Here is a 15,113-nt window from a genome sequence, read left to right on the forward strand (position 1 = left end):
GCCAACAAAACAATAAAGCAAGCCTTGATTTGTAGTGTTTACAGATTTCAGAGATGTAAATGCTGACGCTGAAAAGTTGACAATCCTTTCCCACACCAGTACATGAGCTGCTCCAGCAAACCTGCCTACACTAAATATTGTTGAGTGTGTTTTAAAATTGTGCATTATTCAACCGTTTCAAAGACTAACATGTAAAAACCTAACACCTGGAGAAGTCATGATCATTGAAATCATTCTCTAAGACAGGATCTTCATCTTTTTGTCATGGAAACCTTTGGAAGCCCCTTGAAGCCTATAAACCTTGTCTCCGAAGAATTTTAAATAATTAAAGGAAATGCTAACATTTAGTTAGAGGTTAGTGAAAAGAAAGATGTGATTTTTCTTTCCCATCCAAGTTCATGAACTCCATGAAATCCATTCACAGAAACCCAATTCAAGAACCTGAGTTCACAAATGAGTGCGGTATGGATAACTTTTTAAAGAAGTTTGTCTATGAAGAAAGAGACCCCAACTAGTAGTGGGGTAGAAAGGTGAGCTGAAGGTTCTTCTAGAATTATAGAACACCTGAGCATGTGCACAGAAATGTTGGAAGAAACCAAGAGCAGGAAAGGTTGAAGATGCATCAATCAGGAGGGAAAATTGCTGGATCAACGTCCTAGAGGAGATGGAAAGGAAGGAGATGAAAGGCACAGAGAATGGAATTATCCTTAGGATTCTAATGTCCTTTTCTCTATCATTCAAGAACCTGAAGTGAAAAGTTAATAGAATCAAGACTCTGTCAACTCCTTTCAATTCACAGATGAGAAACTGAGGTTCAGCAAATAATGCACCCCAAATCACTGAGCTGGAAGAACCAGGATTTGAACTCAGGTCTCCTGACTTCCAGTGTCAGAAGAGTAGAAAATATATCTGATTTAGAGTGAGAAGACTTGGTTTCAGATCCTAACTCTGTTATTTGCTACCTCATAATGATCTTAAACCAAACAATTAATCTTTCTAGGAACTGGTTTTCTTATCTGTAAAATAAGGGTGATTGGATTAGATGACCTCAAAGGTACTTTCCAACAATAAATCTGTCATTATATGAATAGATAAGCAAATTCCTCCTGGGTCCAGTCTGAGACCAGTAACATCTGTCTTTTACTCATTTTGTAAATATTGCCTTCCACATATTAGGCATTTAATACATGTTTGTTGAATTGAATTGTGTGACAGGGGATGTGGCTAGAGCAAGTATATCATACTTTGCTTGTCTTTCTAATGCTGTGCTACTGCTTTCTAGGGAAATAAAGAAGCCAGGAGCCTTAAGAGACATGACAGAATTTTTTCCTTCAGGGTATATTCAGTTCTTGTTGGCAATATTACTTAAAATTTCCCCTTTGTAACTTCCAGCATAGAAAAAGCCAAAGCATAAGTGGGTGTACAAAGAATTACTGCTTAAATAGCTGTCTCCAAAAAGTTATGTATTTGCTTCTCTCAGTGAAATGTTTCACCTATGAAAATAGTCCTATACCAGAAGGTTATAGTTTGCCTATTCCTTCTTGACATTATGGGTATATATATAATATATATATATATATACATATATTCAATATAGGCATGCAAAAGTCAGAGAGAGAAAAGGTATACTACAAAGAAAGGTTAGATAAAAGATTAATTCTGCCACTCAATATGACCCACAAGGTTTTGTTGATCTGTTCAGTATAGCAAATTCTCTGCACCATAAGGGGAGACCAGGGAGAGAGGAAAGGGAATAAGTGCGTATATAGTGCCTGTGATGTATCTAATATAATGTCATTTGATCCTCACAATAACCCTGTGAGGTAGGTATTATTATTATTGTCCCCATTTTACAGGTGAGGAAACTGACATAAACAGCTATTAAGTGACTTGTTCAGGGTCACCCAGTATGTATCTGAAGTCAGATTTGACCAGAGGATTGCCTGACTCCAGGCCCAATGGTTTATCCACTGTCTCATTTAACCGCCCTAAAAAAATGCATAAATGCTTCAATCAACACTCCTTTCCTCTCTGTCCACGAACATTAAGACTTCTCGCCCACACTTGTGGTTAAGGGGCCCTGAGAAGGAAAAGGAACTAGGGGCGCTAGAGAGTCAATCCTTTTCTAACGCACAGTGTTAGTGGAATGTAAAGTCTAGATTTGCTTTTTCATGTGATGGCTTTGTCCTGTGTTATTCCAGGGCTCTGGTTCCTGCTCAACCTGGAATTCCTCTATTTGATCACGGAATTATCTACGTCATTGGTCACTGCCATCTCTAGGACCATCTTCTCTTGACATTATTTGGTTCACCACCCAGGAATTTCATTACCATGTCCCTGACTTTCCGATACTGCCGTCTCTGGAGTCAAGAAGTTCTTTGGAACACAGATTACCTAGACATTTTGTGGTGGAGTAGCTTTACTACAGTAAGGGATATTATTTCATATTCTAGCATAATAAAAATTAAATGATTCTCTGTCCTTAAGATGCTTAGAGTATAACAGAGGTGATAAAAGCAAATGCATTAGTAGCAAATTAAAATATGACCTACGCTTAAGAAAGCTCAAAATGATAAGATATGAGTACAGATGGCAGTACAATGGATAGACTGCTGGACCTGGAGTCAGAAGGCCCTGAGCTCATATATTAACTCAGACGCTTATTGGCTGTGTGATCCTGGACGTGTCACTTAACCTCTGTTTGCCTCAGTTTCCTCAAGTGTAAAACAGAGATAATAACAGCACTTTCAGGACCATTGTGAGTATCAAAGGAGATAATATTTTTAAAGTGTTTAGCACATTGCCCAGGACATAGTAAGTCCATATAAATTCTTATTCCCTTCTTTTCCCCAGATAGGGAGAGCCCACTCTTGGCAACAACTGAAAAGGAAAAAAAAAAATTGATTACTAGGCTTTTCACAGAGTATGTAGTTAGAATTTTATTAATCAATGAATAAAACAAGTTTGTGTACCTGAAAACCAGTTACCTGAATTGTACTGGAAGAAATGGCCAATTAAAGAGCCAGAAGCATTTACACATGATGGCAGGTCTCCTCACTGGGGTACTGAGTTAACTATCTCATTCAGGAAGAAAGGGGAAAAAAAGAGAAAGCTGAGAGGAGAGAGGGAAAGAGAATGGAGAAGGGGAAGAGGAAAGAAGACTAACATAGAATCTTCAGCCCATAGAGTGGCTCTAGTCCTCTGCCTTTCCCCACACTCCCTAAGCTAGCCCAAAAACTTAATGTTTTCTTTCCTCTTCTCATTTTGGAACCCACCCACCCTTCCCCAGTCTGAGAAGTGAGAACTGCTTCAATTCCACAAATTCAAAATATGTCCCTCATTTGGGGAGGATTTCAAATTTCTTCCACTCCCCCTAAAACTCAATTCCCTCCAAAGGAAGGTGCAACAGGACATTTCCCTTCCCATCATCGAATCTGTCCTTCATTTTCTCTCATACTTTCCACCTCTGCCATTTCTATCTTGAGCTCTTCCTCCTCCCACTTCCTAGGTTTCTGTTTCATGTTGAACTTCCTACTTTTTTTCATAGTGACAACAAGATGCTCTCAAATCCAAAAATAAACAGGAAATGAGGGGAAAAAAAACTTAGTGTTTTCTAAGAAAGCAATCTCTACTGAAGATAAAGGCAAGGAAAAAAGTATGCTCTAAAGCTCACCCAGTGAGATCAGGGGATATCATTGGAGATCTCCTGTTGGAAGGAGATAAACAGAATCCAACTGATATAATATAAGGAAAGGGGGAAAGAAAAAAGAAAAAAGGGAGTAAACTAAAGCACCATACATCATGACCATATCATACAGAGACTGACTGACATGGAGGAAAATTAAGTGAACCTGTGAGACAGTCTTGCTGAATTAAAAGTGTTTCCCAACCTTCCTATAGTTGAAGATGAGGAAAGGTTGGAGTGTACTGGGACTCCCACAAGCATGGCACTCATGTATATGGCTATAGCATCATATTGCTGAAAGATCTAGAATACAAAAGACACAGCCCAAAGGAGGGAAGGTCTGGTCTTTCAGGATTCATTTTATCAGTTCCAACTTCCTAGACCAATAAAAATGATATTGTCAATAGGTAAAAAGTTATAATGATAGCAGAGGTTCACAGGCAAAGGACTCAAAACAGGTTGGTCAATGTTGGTTTTATCAAGTTCTTAGCAGAACTTTCCACCACTTCACCTTCAGTTACATATTTGTCAGTCAACCAGGAAATAAGCATTTATGTGCCAGGCACTGTGCTAAGCTTTGGAGATTACCAAGAAAGGGGAAAAATAGTCCCTGACCTTCAGGAGCTCATCCTCTAAAGGAGGAAGATAAGACGTAAAAAGAATATGAAAATGAAAGGGAGGGAGGGAGCGAGCAAGAGAGAGGGCAGACACTTGGCCAGGGGCATGGTGAAGCCCTGCAACTAGGTAGGAAATGGTGAGATGACTGCTCTGGGCTACTTCCTTAAATAGAAGATCAGAGAGAAACACACCACTTTCTCTAAGCAGAGGGAGGAAGGAGGCCCAGGGGCTGGGATTTCTAAGAAGATGTGTTTGCAAGATGATGAATTTCTAGAGATCATGATGAAGTCCAGGACAATGGCCAGTTGAGTACCAGATCCATTGTTGTTTACATTTTGTTTTCAAAGAGGACCAATGGCATCATGGGATGATGTCTTGCTTAGTGAGGCAGAGTCACACAAAGTTGTAGGTCTCACTCTCTCTTTCTTAGTTATCAAAAGTTCAATGGCAAGACAGAAATCAAGATAATTGACAATGGTCTGGGATGCAGTGGATGACTTTGGTATCTCCCATGTCTGACCAAGCTCTAAGTACACTATAATGCCTGCTTCAGCCACCTTCCTGGCCACTGGAATAAATTATTCTCATCTGCCCATTCCACTGGGGAAATTTTCACATGCTTGGGGTAGACACCCCCTTATTCACTAACATTGTTTACCTTCATTCTAGTTTAGCCTATGTGCCAAGACAGTTTTACCAGGATGTGATCACTACACCAGCTACAACTTCCTGGTGAATGAGCTGAAGTTATTTTTATGCCGATATATACCACTTGTATTGCAGTATGTGATGACCACATGTTTTATAAAGTGATATTCCTTATTGCCTCTAGGTATGCAATAAAACCTGCTCTGCTAACGCCTGTCTTTGCCTCTTCAAGGAGTCTGTTGTGAGTCACCCTTCAGTTTAACTACAACTGTCTTCTTTCTGCTGGTTTTGTTTATAACAATGTAAAGAATAATGTGATTTGGCTCCTCTACCAAGATGGTAACCAGTTAGTCACCAGATAAGGATTTTACAATTAGAATGTCAACAGCCAAAATGAAGTCTGTTAATGATCCAAGACCTATTTCATTCTTAGCACCTTCTGCCCCCTTCCTCAACACTTTGTTGCCATCACTGAAGAAGGTGAACAGTACACAGAACTGAGGGCCATTTAAAAATGTTATTTCTTTTGTGGATTGTCTTGTCCAAAAAAATATTCATTACCAGTTGACTGGACAATTATTGGTGTGGGTCTCTGTAGTGAATAACTCTTTGGTCTTCAGAAAGCAGGCTTGGTCTAAAGCTGGGACCATACTCAAAGACTGTTCTTTATGATAAAACATGCTAAAGTTGATAATGTGTTGGCATGGCCTTTGGGAACCCAGAGACACCTCCATGACATGGTAAACCTTTGAGGTAGGATTCAGTAGAGGTTACTATCCATCCAGCTGTCAAATTAAGATACAGCTCTGCCTATATCACTCCTCTACTTAAAAATTTTCATTGACTCTCTCTTGCCTCTAGGATGAATTACAAGCTCTGTAGTCATCTGAACCCCTTTGCAATTTGATTCCTACACACATTTTCAGATTTTTTTTTCATATTACTTTTTTTCAGACACTGCATTCTGATCAGACTGACCTACCAACTGGTTCCTAAAGTAGATACAGCATCTCCCATCTCTGTCTGTGAATAGGTCACTCCTTATGCCTAGAATTCACTGCCTTTTCATGTCCATTTCTTAGAATTTCTAGCTTCCTTTAGGGATCATTTAAGATACTACTTCTTACTCAAACCTTTTATTGATTCTCCCTTGTTAGTTGACCTTTCCCTCCTAAGTTAAAAAAATAGATAAGTATCTGTGTCCATGATATATTACCACAGTGAAATATAGTTTTATGAGGTCAAGGGCTATTTTATTTTTTGTCTTTATAGCTCCAACACCTAACAGAGTACTTTGCATGTCATAAGTACTCAATAGAGGCTTGTTGAAATTAAATTAATTTTAATTGCTGAAAAATGCAATCAGAATGCGAAAAGATCTTGATGGCCTATGATATTGAACTGAATTAAACAAGGAAATGTTTAATAAAAGTAAAATAAAGTATTATTCTCATGTTTAAGAAATTCTCATGTTTGCAAATGTACAGATATGACGTTATAATAGTTTACATGAAAAACAAGACTTTTTTTTTTAACATTATAAGGTCAATATGAATTAATGGTATAATATGGCAGCTAAAAATGAAACAACCAATGAATTCAGAAGCCTAATAACCACATGCATAATAACAAGAAAGAGGGAGGTTTTAGTACTACCATATCTGTGAAGGGAAAGCCACATCAGGATATGATCTTCAGTTCTGAGTATTGTTTCTTAAGAATGACACTGACAAATTGACAGTGTCCATAAGAGGTCCTCCAGGTTGGTGAGAGGGAACAAAAACCAGGTCATGAGAGCATGGAGTGAGGTAAATTTAGTATAAAGAAGAAACTGCATAGCTTTTATACAAAGAAAAATTACTTCTTTTTGCCTTGGCCTATGGGACAGAACTAAGAGCTAGGAGAGGCAGAATTTTATTCCATAGAAGAAAAATCTTCCTAACGAGTAAAGCTATCCAACGTGGGGTTGGAGTATTTTAAAAAGAGCTATGTTCCTTATTATTTGAAACCTTTAAACAGAAAATGACTGACCCCTTGGATTCGTGGTCAAGTTTAAGATGAATTGATGGCATCTGGTGTTACCTTCCAACTTTGAGGTTGTGAGACTAAGTCTTTTAATATACTAAAATGATATCACACTGTCTTTGTTGAGATTAGAGGAAATCTGTTCCTTTTGGATCCAGATCCTTAGGCCATTAAGAAAAAAATGTTAGCCATCTTCTAACTTCTCTTATTAGTCTCTGTGTCATGTATCGGATTGCTGAATGTATGATGAGCATCCTTCTCTAAGGAGGGTTTAAAAAGCATTGTACACAGCTGTGGAATCTCCCAGAAGGAAGATTTTTGATCTCTTCATGTTTTAAAGGTTAAACTTAGCCTAGAGGAACACCTGCCTCTATGAAATGGAAAAGTCACATTTCCTTCCAATTTTCTGCAGACACTTTTCCAACCCATTGTAGACATTATCCAATAATACATCTAACTCTTCCGGGAAAAATCGAAGGATAAACAGGATTTTCCAATCTATCAACTTCAACTCTTGGATCATTTAAAGAAAATTTCTTCCAATATGACACAATCATGTATACTCTAGGGATTTCAACTCAAAAAGCATTTTTTAGTTGCTTATTTCTGGGGGGAAAATGCAAATGATGAAGTGAACATCAGACCGTAGAAGAATCTCTTCGGGCAGTTTAAAAAAACTAAATAGCCTTGAATAAACAGTATTATTTCCAGTAACAAGAGTCCTCAAAGCATTCTTTAAAAAAAAATAAAGTGGAGCATGAAAATGTTGAATAAATCAGTGAAATGTCTAAATAAAAAAAGCTACATAATTTCCTGGTCGAAAGGTCTTTTTTGTTAATTATGTACTCGCAAAAACAACTAACAACAAATGCATCATGTCTGAATTGTAAATACAATGCTTGGAGTCGTAAACTGTTGAACAATGTCCAAAAATTTAACGTTGTATAAAGAAAATGCAATTGAAGGTCATATCTCTAAGTTGCTGAGATAACTAAAGAGTTTTTTTTTCCTGCAGAGTTACTGTCATAACTATATTGTAAATCTGTTTAAGTTAAAGGCCAAGTTTTTCATAATTAAATGATTAATGGGTCTAGTTCTCCAATTCATGGGTCAAAGAGAGGTCTCATATAAATCCTTAGAGGCTAGTCCTCCTAGATCACATGTAAGGAAGACTAGCCATTCTTGGCCATTGTCTACAAAGGAAAGGAGCTACATTACATATGGCTCAACCTCTCTCACTCTCTTATTTTCTGAAGTAGTACCATTAGGAGTGTGAAGTCAGGTGGGAGGACAGTCTATTATTTTTCTTTTTCTACTTTCTTAATTGCTACCCTTAGTAGCCTTACTTAAGCATGCTTCCTAGGGAAGGAGTGTCAATGAGAGGAAATCACCTAAGCTGATTGTGGTTAAAAGAAAATAGCAAGGAAGAGATCAGTAGCCCTTGGAGCCACCTGAGGTAGGAAACATAAACAAGATGAATGAGGTACAAATAGAAGATGGGAGAGGTGTGGTTAGACAGTAATTTATCTGAAAAAGATTTAGGGATTTTAGTGCACTGAAAACTTAATATGAGTCAACTGTGTGATATGGCAGCCAAAAAACAAAAGTCATATGATCTTAGCTTGCATTAAGAGAAATACCGTCTGAGATTAGAAAGGGAGTAATTTTACTGCATTTTGTCCTGTTTGAAACACATATGGAGAATTGTGTCCAGTTTTGAGCACCTCATTTTATTTTCTTCCCTTGCATTTTATTTTCATTTTTTAAATAATGTTATTTTTTTCCCCAATTGCATGTAAAAACAGTTTGTAACATTTGTTTTTCTTTAAATTTTGAGTTCCAAATTCTTTCTCCCTTCCCTCCCTCCTTCCTGAGATACTAAGTAATTTGATATAGGTTATACATGTGTAATCATGAAAAATATATTTCCATAGTAGTCGTGTTGTGAAAGAATATAAAAAAAGGGAAAAAAATAAAGTGAAAAATAGTATTCTTTGATCTGCATTCAGATTCCATCACTTCTTTCTCCGGAGGAAGACAGTGTTTTTTGTCATGAGTCTTTCAGGATTGTCTTAGATCATTGTATTGCTGAGAAAAGCTAAGTATTCACAGCTGATCACTGTACAATATTGCTGTTCCTCTGTGCAATGTTTTTCTGGAGCTGCTCACTTCACTTTGCATCAGTTCACGAAAGTCTTTCGAGGTTTTTCTGAAAGCATCCTGCTCATCATTTCTTACGTAAGTGTCTCATTTTAGGAAGGACTTTTAATGAGCTATAAAGTATTCTAAGAAGGTTAAACACAATGACGAAGGGCCTTGAGATCATTCATCTCCTAAGGTCTGTCACTTAGTAAAAGCATGCAACTTAATGGGAGATAGCAATTCCCTAAGACTAATTCTTTTTGAGTTATATTTCTGCCTACATAACTGGGATGTAAGGTGGTTAGTGAATTTTATAGTTCATATTCTTCTATGCATCAGAAAATTGTCCAGTCTTTACTGATCTTAATAAAAGATGACTAAGAGATGGAAGCTAAGTATCTTTAGAATGACTTTTTGCACATTCCAAGGAGCACAACATACCTGGAGATTGTCCCTACAAGATTAACATTAGGGTAGCCTTACCAATTCTTCCATTCTAAGTTATTCTTCCTTTAAGGATAGTCAATAAGTTGACTCAAGTGAATTTAAAGGGAGAACGAGTATATGATAGACATTCTTTCTTCATAATCTGATTGACCTAAATCTCAAAGATTACACTACACTACTGGCATATTCCAGCAATAGATTTACCATGATTTGAAGAAAAGTATGTGGATAGCAACATAGCTTATGAAATATCATTATCTCTCTGCCATCTCTAGCAGTCTTGACTTTGTCTTACCACTGAACTTTGATGATTCTGGAAGAGAGAGTGAGGTTGATGACTTTGTGCAACTTTGTCGGACAAATCCGATTCATGGTTGAAAAATGACAAACAACAAAAACATGCTGAGATCTGTGCAAGAAAAGAGATGGAAAGGGTGCATCCCTCACCTCAGCAGTCTAATCTAAAGATGTGGTTTTATCATGTGTATATTTAAAAGAAATTGCAAGTTGTGAATGATAGAATTGCAGCTTCATGATACCATGTTATAGAAATGCTTGTTTTATTCCATAACTTAGAAAAATAAAGCTGTGGTTTTATTACTAACCTGGGACAATCACAGAATTCTAGATTTAGAATGGGAAGGAATACTAGAGGTTATCAGTCCCACCCCTTCATTTTACAGATGAAGAAACAGAGGCCCTGAGAAGTGACTTGCCCAAAATCACGTAGATGGAATTTCCACTTTCTCTGACACCATCCTGTCCTTAGTCTACTACATGAGAATTACAGATGGAAGGCAATCAACAAAACAGTAGAAATCTCAAAAGACCCCAAACCACCAATCCCACTCTACAAATACTACACACAACTTCCTAACATCATTCATCACTCACAGTAAGAAGTATTGTGTTCTGAAGATTAATTTTGCTGTGGTCTTCCTTTCAGTCTCTACTACCTGCCCTGAAAAGTTACAGTGGAGCAGCTTTCTCTCCTTTCACTCTATGGACACCAACTGAACAATAGCTGAAGCTTTTTTAAAAAACTTTTTTGGGTCCCCCATAGGGTTCAGAATTAGAGAAGGGCATGAGTATGGATCTCTTGGGAAGGATTTGGGAGGGTTACTTAAAAAAATCCTTGACTGGGTGAGGCTGGTTTTTGTACAACAAATCTGGAAGCTTCTAAGAAGAGTCAAGGAAGGGCTTTACACTCTTTGGTAAAAATGTAGCATTGGAGGAAACTTAAGTACAAAATTCAGCTTTGAATTGAAGGATTTTTTAACTGGAGAGCACCAAGGATGTCAGAAGACATGGGATCCATGTTGGCTGGTTGAAAGACCTTGGTTAAGTCACTAAAGTTTAGTGACTAAATGCTTTAGTGACTTTAATTTCATTTGTAAAATGAGATGTGAGACCTGGAGCTCTCTAAGACCCCCTCAGGCTTTTCCTGGCCCTGTCATTAAGGATGTAACCTTGGGCAAGTTGTTAACATCTCATGACATGTTTCCTGCTAGGTAAAAATCTAGAAATTGGAAGAGATGATCTTCTTAACCCTGAGACAATCTCCAATTTACTCAGTCTATATCTTATTTATTATAGAAATATTTGCACTTGTTTTCCTCATAGTACATGGAAGCCTCTTGCAGACAGGAACTGTGTTTGTCTTTTTTTCATCCTTATCACTTAAACACAGAGCCTGACACATAGAAGGCACCTTATAAATGTTGCTGACTAAATTTTCTATTTCTAACAGGTAGTAGACCATGACACAATGAAATCTTTAATTTGGAAATCTGTCTTTAAAATGTGTTAGCATATCTTAATATTTACTTTGATTACAGTAATGATTACTCCCAGACCCAGCACAAGGAAAATAAATGAGTCCTGCCCTCTTCCCTCCCGGTAAATAATGCATTTCCCCTTTCCCAGGTGTCTGGTATACCCAGATTCATCTATTCATCTAGATAAATACTATGGCTATGCAATCAGGTGATACTCAAAGATATTGTTTACTCTAACTGGTAAGACTGTGATCCAATTAAAAAAAAAACGTTCAGAGATGACACCTAGGCACCCCTCACAAGTCAGAGCAGCTAGTGTTGCTAGAAGGAGCGACAGCAGATGAAAGAAAAATCAGGAGCCAGCTAACTGGGATTCTAGCTTAAAGGTCTATAAGGACACCACTGGAAATCTCGTACTCTGACATCATCTTTTTCATTCTCTTTATTAGCGTCATTGCTGAGTTTAATCATAACTTTTATCGTTTTTTGGTCAACCCAATATTCCCCTGGGTCCTAAATCTAATTAAAAAAAATAGAAACCCAGTCCTTCTTTTTTTTACCCTTTAGGTCTTAATTGCAATGCATTATTATTTTTGTGAAGGGTAGTCTCGCTGTGGCAAAGAGTTAAAGACGTCACTTTAAATAACAAGAGCTCAACACTTTCCCCCACTTTCAGTCTCTCATCTATTCAGCCTTTTCATTGGGAACTTTGCTATTTCAGTTTTCTAAGCTCTTCCACTACCTGCCCCTAATTTGTATTCCTGGGAAGAGGCCTGGCTGCTTATTTTGCATTTGTGTGCTAATGTTGATGAGCCTGCTTCTCAGGGGGGGAGAGGAGGGCAGGAAGGTCCCCAGGGTTGAAGTGGGGGTGGGGGGGAAGGTGCCAGAGGGGCTGTTTGCTGGGAGAGTCAAGCTGAATTTTAACCTTGAGTGCTTTCTTATACAGCTCTGCACAAAGCCTTCTTGGCCGAACTGGGGACACCCTGTGAAAACCTTCCTGTTTATATACACCTTTAAATAAAACAAATAGCTTTCCTGACACTCTGATATGGTGGACACAGAAAAAGTCTCCAGCCACTGCAGGAATGGCTGAAGAACAGGAAAGTACATGTGTGAAAGAACCTAAACAGAGAGCTGCTAGAGAGACTTTATCAGTCTGATTAAAAAAAACAAAAACCAACTTGGATTTGGAGCCTCTAAGCGGGAAAGAGAGGGGGACCTTGCTTAACATTTCAGCACCAACTGGGGAGTGGGGGTGGGGTCTGCTATGTGTGTGAGAGAAAACGAAGGATCACCCCCAGCAAATAATGCTTTTGTGGCCTTTAAATTCCAAGTTCACAGAGCTTCACAAAAAAAATTTTTAATCAAAATAATTTTAGCAAAGGAACTTTGAGCTTACATGTTAATGCTCAGATTTCCTTCTGTTTAGCTGTTCTGTTTTGCTATATTTGGGTGATATACATAGGACAAATAAATACATTTTATCAGTCCTAATCCAGCAGCCTAAATGTCTCTCATACATACATATGTACATATGTATGTATATGTATTACGTATATGTCAAATATTTTTGAAGTTAAATACTTTTTTAGGCTAAATGTTTAAAAAAATTCATTTAACAGTCATTTAAACAGAGGTCATAGAAAAGAATGCAGTCATTATGAATAATTAGTGATGTAAGTAATTTAGTTTCTAATTAACCAGAGCTATGCCAAAGTATCCATTGGTAAGCATTGCATTTGGCTGCTGTTGAGGTGTGCTTATTATTAGCCAATGTTTCTCCAGGAAAATTTGATTTTATTTCGAGCTTTGTCCCTAAATCAACCTTCTACTGAAGGGCAAAGGAAATGGAGATACAGTAAACCTTCCTAGCTATGTTTGTTGCTATGTTTGACTGTGACTCTCCTTAAAGTTGGGAATGATTTATGACATTTAATTGAATATTAGCATTAAACCTGAGAAGGATTTAATCCTTTTTCCTCTGAAGAATTCATCCCATCTCTAACTTTGGAAAAACAGCGTAAAGACAAACTTCAGAAATTCTGTAGACAGAAATCAGAAATTATTGCTCTAATTCCAATAGCTTCAACTAGTTAGCGAAGGCTCAGAAAAACTAAGTAACTGGTCTTAGGTCACATAACTAGTCAAGCCAATCAGTCAATATAACATGTATTAAATGCCTACTATGATCCAGGCACTGTGCTGATACTGGACATACAAAACAGAAGTAATAGCTAATAATAGCTAACATTCACATCGGGCTTTAAAGTTTGCGAAAAGTTTTACGTTTATTTCATCTGAACCTCATAATACCCTTATGACAAAGGCACTATTTTACCTATGTTATAGATAAGAAATCTGAAGCTGAAAAGTCTTTTGTAGGATATATTCCCCAGTCCCCTCAGCTGCTAATGTCTCTGCTTTTATATTACTTTTCAACTGCTCTGTAGATATCTCATATGTACCTAGTTATTTACCTGTTATCTCTCACATTAGAATATGAGGATATCCTTGAGGATAGGGGCTTTTTTTGTCTTTCATTATACACCTAGAATTTAGCATTGTTTTTGGCATATTGTACATGTCCAATAAATACTTGCTGATTAACTACTGACCAAAAGGTTAAGTGACTTGTCCAGAGTCACACAGATAAATAATAAGTGCTGTGGAAAGATTTGAACTCAGTTTTTCCTGACTCCAAATCCACCACTCTCCATTACACCAGGTAACAGAGCCAAGATTCAAACTCTTGTCCTCCAACTCCATATTCAATTCTATTTCCAATAAATGATTGATTTGCCGAATTCTTAGATTATCTGTCATTCAGCTCTCTCATTTATAGAAGATGGATACTAATTTTAAAACCTACCTGTAATAGTTGTTTTTTTTTTTTTAAATTAAAACAAAAGATTACAAGGACAATTTACTAACAAAAGAAAGTTTTAGAAAGTACTGAAACTGGACAGTTATAGTATTAAGTGTTAGCAATGACAGATTTCATTATTTGGACATTTAGAGAATTTAGTTCTATTGTAATATTGGACCTCTCTTTTTCTGGCTTAATTGATTTGTTTTATAATAGGGCTAAACTCTAAGTGGCTTAGGTATTGAGCTTAGTTGGCGCTCCATGTTGTTGAGGCATGAAGTCTCTATGGACTTGCCAGTCATAATCTCTCAGGAAGATCGAAAGCAATAAAAATCTGTTTTGTAGGGATTCTCCAACCATTATCCAAATCATCATTCTCTGGATGATGTCAGGGAGCATAGGCAGGCATGGAGCTTTTAGCTAAATCTTTCAACATATCCTTGAAGAAACCTTTTCCCAAAGGGAGTGCTTGACCAAAGGTATGGCAGAATAGACATTCCACCTGATTCGTGCTCATGTTTACTTATGCCCCAGAGTGCTCTTTGAATCTAGGTTTTCAGAGTAGGAAACAAACCATTTCCCTTTAAGATTATAAGTCAGTCCCTCATGATTTTGAAACTCATCCCTGATGGCAAGCTACTTCAGATATTTGTAGTGGAAGGAGGTATTTCAACTTGCATGGTGGCAATGGGGCATGAAAAGGGACAGCTAGGTGGTGAAGTGGTTAGAGCATTGGGCTTGGAATCGGGAATACTCGTATTCATGAGTTCAAACCCCATCTCGGACACTTACTACTTTGTGGCCCTGGGCAAATTACTTAAGCCTCTGTTTGCCTCAGTTTCCTCATCTGCAAAATGGGAATAATAGTACCTACTTTTTAGGGTTGTTGTGAGGGTCAAATGAG

The sequence above is a fragment of the Notamacropus eugenii genome, chromosome 6 (assembly GCF_028372415.1).
Source record: "Notamacropus eugenii isolate mMacEug1 chromosome 6, mMacEug1.pri_v2, whole genome shotgun sequence".
NCBI classification, from domain to species: domain Eukaryota; kingdom Metazoa; phylum Chordata; class Mammalia; order Diprotodontia; family Macropodidae; genus Notamacropus; species Notamacropus eugenii.